Here is an 11002-nt window from a genome sequence, read left to right on the forward strand (position 1 = left end):
TGAGACTTAGGTTTAGGGGTTAATAAATGTAATATAGTGGCGGCGATGTTGGGGGCAGCAGATTAGGGGTTAATAAATGTAGGTAGGTTGCGGCGACATTGGGGCGGCAGATTAGGGGTTAATAAATAGTTTGTAGGTGTCGGCGATGTTGGGGGCAGCAGATTAAGGGTTACTACATATAATGTAGGTGGCGACGGTGTCCGGAGCGGCAGATTAAGGGTTAATAATTATAATGCAGATGTCAGGGGTGGCAGATTAGGGGTTAATAAGTGTAAGATTAGGGGTGTTTAGACTCGGGGTTCATGTTAGGGTGTTAGGTGTAGACATACATTTTATTTCCCCATTGTAATCAATGGGGCTGCGTTACTAAGCTGTACGTTGCTTTTTTGCAGGTGTTATTTTTCTCAGCCGGCTCTCCCTGTTGTTTCCTATGGGGAAATCGTGCACGAGCATGTACGGCCAGCTCACCGCTGACTTAAGCAGCGCTGGTATTGGAGTGTGGTAATGAGCAAAATTTTGCTCAACGCTCACTTCTTGCCTTTTAACGATGGGTTTCTGAAAACTCGTAATACCAGCGCTGCAGGGAAGTGAGCGGTGAGGGAAAACTGCTCGTTAGCACCGCACAGCTCAAAATGAAAAACTCGTAATCTGGGCCATAGTTAAAGAAGGCCCAAGATCATTAATGCAGACGTAATGTAAAAAGTCAAAATTGTATGGTCTAGACTCTAGCTGAACCATGGAAGTTTAATTTTGACATTCATGTCCCTTAAAGGGACAGTTTACTCAAAAATGTTCTCCCCTTTAATTTGTTCCCAATGATCCACTTTACCTGCTGGAGTGTATTAAATTGTTTACAAGTAGCTCCTTTACCCTTATATTGGCATTTGAAACTGTTGATTTAGCATGCGGTATCCCCACCTATTCTGAAAGTTTGTGGCCGCGCATACCAGCTATAGATAAGCTTTGTAAACACAGCCAGCAGAAGAAATTACACTCCCAGTGCGATATAGCAGAGATAAGGAAATAAAATGTTGATTTTCCATTGTTCTCTCAAAGTACTGGTGATTGTTTTAAGGACAGATATAAGATAAAGAAGCAGGTATATTTGCACAATGTGATACAGTAATGAGATCGGATTATACCGATATACCGGATTATACAAGCTCAACCCATTTTATTAGGTTGTGGCTTCAAAACACAAAATCAGAGCTTTAATATACACAAATAAGCCTTAAAAAGCTAATTTTCATACATTTTTTACTCTGCAGTTGGTAAAAAAAGCAATTGTAAACACATTAAGGGAAAAACTATTTTACAGTATACTGTCCCTTTAAGGAGCCACATACACTAGTTTATAATCTGCGTTTTCTCTTGGGCAGAGGTTCTTAAAGGGATATACACCCTGTTCCAAATTATTATGCCAATTATATCTTTCTCATTTACATAAATAATTGATGTAAACAACAGTCAGCATAATTCGCATGTTATCAACTATTAAGAGTACAATTCAAATTTTATTGAACAAACCTCCTAATGATAACAGTATTTTTTTTTTCAAAATAAAAACTTACAATGCACTGTTCCAAATTATTACGCACAGTAAGTTTCAAAACACTTTATAGGTTGTAAAGAACTGAAAATTGTCATTTGTTGTGTTTGCAGCATATTTACTGAAATCAAAAGCTATTTCAATCAAACTTTGAACAACATTTTAACTTTTTAAACATTTTAACAGGTCACGTTACATTTTAACATAGCACCCCTTATTTGATAGCAGCTTCACACATCTTGCATCCGTTGAACTTGTGAGTTTTTGGACAGTTTCTGCTGGAATTTGTTTGCAAGATTTCAGAATAGCCTCCCAGAGCTGCTGTTTGGATGTAAACTGCCTCCCACCCTTATAGATCTTTTGCTTGAGGATGCTCCAAAGGTTCTCAATAGGATTGAGGTCAGGGGAGGATGGAGGCCACACCATGACTTTCTCTCCTTTTATCCCCATAGCAGCCATTGATGCAGAGGTATTCTTTGCAGCATGAGATGGTGCATTGTCATGCATGAAGATGCTTTTATTACAGAAAGCATAGTTCTTCCTTCTGTACCAGGGAAGGAAGTGGTCAGTCAGGAACTCCACATACTTTGCAGAGGTGATCTTTATACCTTCGGGAACCCTAAAGGGGCCGACCAGCTCTCTTCCCATGATTCCGGCCCAAAACATGACTCCACCACCACCTTGCTGATGTTGCAGCCTTGTTGGAACAGGGTGGCCATCCACCAACCATCCACTACTCCATCCATCTGGACCATCCAGGGTTGCACGGCACTCATCAGTGAACAGGACTGTTTGAAAATTAGTCTTCATGTATTTTTCTGCCCAATGCAGCCGTTTCTGCTTGTGAGCATTGGTTAGTGGTGGCCGAATGGAAGGTTTATGCACAGTTGCAAGACTCTGGAGAACTCTACACCTTGATGTCCGTGGGACTCCAGAGGCACCAGCAGCTTCAAATATCTGTTTGCTGCTATGTAATGGTATTTTAGCAGCTGCTCTCTTGATCCGATGCATGGATCTGGCAGAAATCTTCCTCAATGTGCCTTTATCTGCACGAACCCGTCTGTGCTCTGAATCAGCCACAAATCTCTTAATAGTGCGATGATCACGCTTACGTTTTCGTGAAATATCTAATGTTTTCATACCTCGTCCAAGGCATTGAACTATTTCACTCTTTTTGGCAGCAGAGAGATCCTTTTTCTTCCCCATATTGCTTGAAAATGGTGCTCTGATTAATAATGTTGAACACCCTCCTTTAGTAGTTTTTCCTTTAATTAGGCTCACCTGGCAATCTAATTATCACAGGTGTCCGAGATTGTTTTCAGTGATCAAAAGAGCCCTGAGACACAATGCCATCCATGAGTTAAACTAAAAAAATATATATTTAATCTTTGTGACACTGAAATAGAATTTGCATAATAATTTGGAACAGGGTGTAAAGTCTGTTTAATTGTTGTAATAAGAAAGCACTAAGAAGTGGTTTATACTAAACCCCTTCATGCCAGAGTTCAAGTGTTTAGACTGGAACACTTGCTAGAAAAATGAAACCACACGATTGTCAGTGTCATCATGTGATTTTAAGCCTGGGATCGGTTCATGGTGGGAGTGCCTACGATGCTAGGCAGGACCCAGTCTGATTTTTCCTTTTCTCAAAGGAGGAGGCTGCAGGACTCCATGTAAGGTAGGATATTCCATGCTTTACTAATGGCGCTAAAGCCCAGCACTGTTAGCCTGGCATGGAGCATCCTAACGGCATATAGGGGCTAATTTAAATCATTGCAGTATGTATTATCATTTTAAAATTATTTTACCTTTTATTTCCTTTTTTTTTAACTTAATTTCTGCAGGGGCAATTACTTCCTCTTACAGCCCAAAAGGGGGCTGGGGTCTCTACAGGAAAGCATATACAGTTTGAGGGCACCTTCTAGAGCAAATTAATGTTTAGTGAATGCCAGAGAAACATTAATTCAGTTTCTTGCCCTTGCTCAGAAAAGGCAGAATGCAACTTATGTTCTCAGCATGTGTGCTCCTTTATGTAACTACAGGCTGTGGCTACACTGCAAATCTCTAAGTGCTCTTTTTGATACAAGTAAGTAATTTACTGGGGCTTTTTTTCTTACCCTATTTCTTTTTATAAATACTTTGATTTAACATATAATAAGGGAGCGCTGTTTTTTATATCTATTTAACTTAGGTCTGAATCAGGGCCATCTTTAATGTAGGGCACAAGGGGCAGCTGCCCAGGGCCCAATCTTTGTTGTGGTGCCTAAAGTAGCTGCCCCTTGAGCCCGCGCTGCCTACAAATAGTTTTTCGGACTTTTGCATATTTATTTTTACTTTGCGATGCTGTGCGATTGGCATCACATAGTACTTTGCTGCTCTCCTGCCCTGCACCGCGTAGCATGACCTTGCACGTGACGTTAAGACATCTCTCGTGGGGGGTCCCAGGAAATGGCTGGCCACAAGGTGACATCAGAGAAACAGCTACCAGTCTGCAGGCACCTTTTCATAGATTGACAAGGGTGTCAGGAAATTGCTTCTACTCACTGGTATCTCCTGTATAGTACTTTTTTAATATGGCAAAGACTTACGACTATTTGTTCAAACTGCTTCTTATTGAGGACTCCGGGTCGGGAAAACAAACTTGTTATTTAGGTTCGCAGAGGATGCCTTCAACTCTACATTTATATCTACAATAGGTATTGACTTCAAAATAAGAAATATAGAATTAAATGGCAAAACAATTAAACTACAAATATGGGATACTGCAGGAACGGTTTCGCACAATCACAACAGCTTATTACAGAGGCGCAATGCGTATTATGTTGGTATGTGATATCACCAATGAAAAATCCTTTGACAATATCAAAAACTGGATCCGAAATATAGAGGAACATGCATCAGCTGATGTTGAGAAAATTATCGTTGGGGGCATATGTGATGTCAATGAAAAATGACAGGTATCCAAAGAGAGGGGCGAAAAGTTGGCTCTTGAGTATGGAATTAAGTTCATGGACACTTTTTTTTTTTTAATATTTTTATTTTGCCCAAAAAAGAGAAAAAGAACAATTGACAATAGGTTTTCCAACACAAAAGCAGATAAAATAACAGTGTGCATCCACAAGTGTACAATAAAACAGAGCAGGATACAGTCTCGCTTAGGAACTAGTAAGCACCTTCAGCGGATAGAGATGCACACCTTACCACTCAACAAAGAAAACAGTTATGACATGGCATATTTTCTTAATATATAAAACCCTTACCAAAACTGCAGGCTCCTATAATGCTATATTCTCCAAACCCTAACCGACACACACACAAGAAAAAAAAAAAAAAAAAAGGGAACCCTCCCCCTACTAGTCTCCACCACATTCTCTCAGGCAAACTGCCACTCGCCTCTTAAGTTAGCTTCCAATAAGTAGAGAGAGTTCTTAAACGGCTGCAGGACCAATTTTTGAGTTTCCTGTTCTAAAGATTTGATAAATATCCCCCATTTATTAAAGAAAAACCTGATATTGTTATCTATCTGTGCCTGTACTGAAGCTTGTTCTAGGAACATTTGATATATTATCCCATTTTTAAATTCAGAAAATTTAGGTTCTTTATTAGACTGCCAATGTTTTAATATGTTTCCTACCAATCAATACCATTGTGTTTATTAATAAATGGCTAGGGCCTGCTTCTTCCTGGGTTACCAAGAAAAAAACTGCATGTTTACTTACTTGAAAATATTGATTTAGGATTTTGGTGGCCCAGAATGAAATTTTCCCCCAGAATCTTTGAATTACTGGACAAAGCCAAAAGAGATGGATCATATCTGCTGCATAATATTTACATTTGCTACAGACTATCTTCTCATGTTTTTTATCCCATCGGGCCTGCCAGCTGGGTGTATAATAACATTGATACAAAATCTTTACCTGTTGTTCTTTAAAATATTCTCCTCTCATCGCCTTTGCCACCCTATCTCCAGAGTTCTTAATTAAATCTAATTCTTGTGGATTATTACCTAATGGAACCAATTTGAGTTCCAAATATCTTTTATTGCTTTGTTCTTGAATGGTGAGTAAGGCATAGTATGAGTGCGCAATGGAAAATTTTCCCACCTGAAACAAACTGATTATCTGCCTGAGTGTATCATTGTCCCATTCTATTGCCTTTATTTTCCTGCACTGTTCAACATAGTGGCGTATTTGTAGATAAGAAAAGAAAAGACGATTTGGCATATTATATTCTGATTTACAATCGTTAAAAGTTTTAATCGAGTTATCTTCTTTTTTAAGTAACTGTGAGATATAATTGATCCCTAGATCTGACCAGGCACTGAATCTAGCAGAGTCATAGCCTTCCTCGAATTCAGGGTTGCCTTTAATTGTTAAAAAAGATGACCCTCTATGATTTATCCCAATTCTAGAACAAAATTGACGCCAGGCCCGAATTGGTTGGTCTATAATTAACATCCCCCTTATTTCTTTGGGGATTAATTTTAAAGGCATGTGTGTTAATGCTTTAAGGGCGTAAGGTGCTATTAAGGCTCCTTCAATTTCAAGCAAGGAAAAATGTCCTTTGTCAGAAAACCAGTCCCAGACAAATTTTAAATTGGAAGCAATATTATATAGCTCAAAATCAGGAAGAGCCATACCTTCAGCCTCTTTCCTGGCACACAAACGTTTTAGCGCTATCCTAGGCTTTTTTTTTACTCCAAATGAATTGTGTTATTAATTTATTGATTAACTGCCGATCTTTCCTCAATAAAAGGAGTGGGAGGGCCTGGAAGATATAAATAAATTTGGGAAGGGAGATCATTTTAATTAGATGTATTCGGCCCATAAGAGATAGGGGCAGGTTCTTCCATCTTTCTAAATCTTCTTGAAATGATGCAATAGCTGGTGCAAAATTTAGATTGTACCATCTCTTAGAATTAGATGCAAATTTTATCCCTAAATATGTGATATGATCTTTAGCCACCTTAAAAGGAATTTCTGGAGAGCTTTTCAGTTTGATAAGCCACATAAGTTCCGATTTTTCTTTATTAATTGCAAAGCCAGTAAAGGCCTGAAAAGCTTCTAATGCTTCCATAATTATAGGCAAATTGTATTGGAGATTTTGAGCAAAAATAAGAAGATCATCGGCGTATATAGCTTGAGTTATTCTATGACCTTCGATGTTAATCCCTAGCAATTTTTGTCTAAACAATATTGCCAGAGGCTCTAAAGCCAGATTAAAAAGCAACGGGGATAGCGGGCACCCTTGTCTCGTTCCTCGATGAAGAGTGAATTGCTCTGAAGTTAAGGAGTTAACACTTAGGATCGCCCCTGGATTAGAGTATAATAGGGCAATAATTTGAGAGAATTTACCCTGGATACCAAAATTAGTGATGGTTGTAAACATATGATCCCAAAGTAGCATATCAAACGCTTTTTGTGTATCTATCGAGATAATTGCAGCGTCTTCTGTAGGCTTTACTCCCCTTTCTTTTTTTTGTTCGCAATAATTAATTGCTATCTCTAGTTTCCTCAGATTTTTAATAAGTGTCCTTCCTTTGATAAAGCCAGTTTGATCAGGATGGACCAGTTCACTAATCACTTTTTGAAGTCTGTCTGCTAATATGTGGGTTAGGATTTTGTAATCCACATTTAGCAAAGAGATGGGCCTATAAGACTCCATTGTTTCTTTATTTTTACCTTGTTTATAGATTAAGATTATTCTAGATTCTATAAAATATTTAGAAGGTGTTTGATTTTCCTGGAGGAAACAATTAAAAAGCTTACATAGAGTAGGGGTAATCGTATCTGTAAGAATTTTATATAGTTCGCCTGGGAGATCATCCGGGCCTGGCGCTTTGTTTAACTTCAGTTTTGCAATAGAGTTTTTAATCTCCTCTTCCTTAATTGGAGAGTTGAGGAGATCCAGGTCGTCTTTGGCTATTTGAGGTAATTTAATCCTATCCCAAAAGAGATCTCTTTTTAGTTTATCTATGGGTTGATCCTGATATAGCTGTTTAAAGTAATGCGCAAAGCTTCCAGGTAGTTTCGCCAATTATCTTGACTATTATCTGCAACATATTCTTGAAATTTATTAATAATCTGTTTAGAGAGTTGAATCCAGTAAGCATCATTTTTTCTTTCTACTTTTATCATATAAGCCAATATTTCTCCCCTTATCACTGCTTTAAAAGCTTGCCATAGAGATTCTATATTGGATACTGAGCCTCTATTCTCGTTATAATAAGAATTCCATTTTTCTAGCAAGAAACTTCGAAATTTTAAGTTATTATATAAATATGTTGGAAAATATAGTCTGTGATTCCCTAATTTAGGTTTCATAATTGACATGCAAATAATAATAGGGGCGTGATCTGAAATTGTGATAGGCATAATTTCTACTTTTTTTGCTAGAGAAAACAATTTATCACTGATTAAGAACATATCAATTCGTGATAGAGATTTATACACTTTAGATAAACAAGTAAATTCTTTACTATCTGGATAGACATTTCTCCAGATATCTAATAAGCCTAAATTAAAGCAGAATTTTTTAAAGATTTTAGTATCCTTGCTGCCTGGTGTAGCCTCTTTCCCCATCCGATTCCTGTCTAACGTGCTAGATGCTACCAAATTCAGGTCTCCCCCTAAAATTATATTTTGATTGTATTCCAGTAATTTAATTTGTAGAAATTCCCAAAACTCAGTTTTTTTTTATATTTGGACCATAGACATTGCATAACACGAATCTTTTTAAGCCTAGTTCTACCTCCAGTATAATATATCTCCCTTGTTGATCGATTTCCTGTTTCACAATTTTATATTTTAAAGATTTCCTGAAAATTATAGCTACCCCTCTTTTTCTCTGCACTCCTGCAGAATAGATAACTTTGCCCACCCATCCCCATTTAAGTTTTTTATTTTCTAACTCACTTAGATGGGTCTCTTGTAAAAAAACAATATAAATTTTGAGTTTATTAAAGTGTTGTAATATTGCTTTTCTTTTAACCGGGGAAGTAAACCCTCCCACATTCCAGGATCCTAATTTACATGATTCCGTCATATCTTATCCTTCTTTTCTGCCATTAAGTGGAAATATAGGAGAGCCGAGGGGGGTGTGGGAAAGAAAAAAAAATGAAAGTCCCACACAAACATACACCTGACCTACCTTAAACTGACCCCAAATTATTATAATATTTATATTCCTGCTTAACAACATCCCTTCACCAAGAAAAAAATTCCCTTTCTTTTCCTTTCTCTTATTCCTCCTTTTGCTAGGCATGTCTACCCATATTATTAAGCTTATAGCCCCCACCTGATCACTTTACCTTTGCTCTATTCTCAAGAAGTTCTCTAAGTCCTGAGGGTTTTCAAAAATCCTGAAACCTTCTTTTGTCTGAATACTGATTCTGGCTGGATATAATAGCCTAACTACCCTTCCTTCCTGAATCAAGCTTGAGCAAATGGGGGCACAGAGCTTCCTCTTGCTTGAGGTTTCAAATGCAAAATCTTGGAAGATTAATATTTTCTTATTTCGAAAAAGCACTGTTTTTTTGTGCCCTGTAGGCTTGCAAAATCTTGACTTTTTCTTGAAAGTTCAGATATTTAATAATGATTGGTCTAGGTCTACTCTTACCATCCTCTTGATCTCTTAACCTGCCTAGCCTATGGGCTCTTTCTACTGTGAAAGTACATGTTGGCTCTGTGATGTTTAATAGGGAGGGCAGTTGAATTGAGGCAAAATGAATTAGCTCTTGTTCAGATACTGTTTCAGAGACACCAATCACTCTTACATTGTTCCTCCTGGATCTGTTTTCTAGATCCTCAACTTTATCACTTAAATATTTAACTTGTTTCTGAATATATACTAAGTCTTTATCTTTCTCTATGTCCCTGTCTTCCAGGTCTGAAATCCGCTGTTCTGCTAGACCAATTCTAGTAACCATCTGCTTAATCTCCTGTGATACTGAATCTATACTTATCTGAATTGCCTCAAATTTAGGGAAAAAGAGCTTGCTTATTTGTTTCAGCAGTTCAGAGTTATTTACTGCTTCCACTACATTTTCTTGTACTACCTCCTGACTATTTTCAGTGCTGCGCCTTGTTAGCTTTTTTTCCTGCTGCCTTCTGCTCGCCATGATTGTTGTTTTATTATTCATTGAAGGGAGGAGGAATTTATCCATAAAGAATGATTATAGGGGACTTTAAGCTTTCTATTTAGCCCTATTTAGTCCTAATTAGTCCTTCAGCTTCATTCCATAAAAAAAAAGAGAAAGAAGGGAAAGAAAAAAAAAAAAAAAAAAAAGGAGTATAAAGGAAAAAAAGGAAAGAAAAAGAAACCTCACCTTAAATATCTGGTTGAAATTGGCTTAATACTCATGCATTAGTTGTAAACTAGTGCTATTAATCTATTATTACAGCCTGCACAACATTGCTTATAACAGAATACAATTAGTAAGAATTATCCAAAAATACAGCGAAAAAGAAAAAAAAAAAAAGAAAAGAGTCAATCAGATACTCAAGTGGATTCAATTCAGGAGCTTGCAAAAAATTTCCTGTCTGTTGCTTCTTCCCAGATTTCACCTCCGAAATAACAAGAGATGGAAGGCTATATCCACTTGTTCCTTAGGTATGATGTCAACCGAGATGTAGAGAGTTTTTTGATTCCAACCTCAGATATCCTAACTATGCAGGAAAAAGAAAAGACAAAGACCGCCTCATGTGTGTATCTGTTGCTTCCCCCTTTGTGCCAGCATAGAAAAAGCACAGGATACTCACATTTTGGTAAGGCACTCTCTCATGCCATTAGTTGCAGGCTGGACCTTTAACAGCAGCCCAGCTCGCTGTTTCCCTTGGCTATCTTTACAGATGGCTTGCAGCAGGCATGGAGTATGCGGCCATATAAACATGATGTAAGACACAAAATAAAAAATACATGTGTAAATCTGTTTAGAGTGCACCTGTGAACTCAGATTAATCTATCACAGAATACTCACAAAGGTTGCGGCACCAAGATGTGCCTAGTAGGGCAGGCTAGGCCTTTTACAGCAGCCCAGCTCGCTGTTTCCACGATCATCAGCGTTGAAGCTCATGTAAGACAGAAAACAAAGAAAAACAGGCATATGTCCCACATGTGTGAATCCATAAAGATATAACTGTAGTTATAGCATCAACAGATACACTAGGTACTCACAAGTGTGGCGGCATCATAATGCCAAGTTGAGCAGTCTGAGCCTTTTTCAGCAGCCCAGCACGCTGATTATCATCGTCTCCTATTAATATTATCAGAGGGGGGGGGTGAGAAACAACCAAACTTGGACATCCAAGTCGCCTTGCAGTTAGATTTTCCAGCAAAAGAGTCTTTCAACATAACATTCCGCAGGATGTGTGCAAGGGGCCATAACATACTAAGCTTACATCACCCTGTTATCCACAGACCTAATATAAATAAGGGGTTTCAGCACTGCTAGCT

At 37.9% G+C, this 11002-nt stretch overlaps 1 pseudogene; it reads left to right on the plus strand.

Moving 5' to 3' along the window:
• Positions 1-4122: 4122 nt before the first annotated feature.
• Positions 4123-8913, plus strand: LOC128640378 (ras-related protein Rab-8A-like; annotated as a pseudogene).
• The last annotated feature ends 2089 nt before the right edge of the window (positions 8914-11002 follow it).

This window comes from Bombina bombina, chromosome 9, assembly GCF_027579735.1.
Source record: "Bombina bombina isolate aBomBom1 chromosome 9, aBomBom1.pri, whole genome shotgun sequence".
Taxonomy (NCBI): domain Eukaryota; kingdom Metazoa; phylum Chordata; class Amphibia; order Anura; family Bombinatoridae; genus Bombina; species Bombina bombina.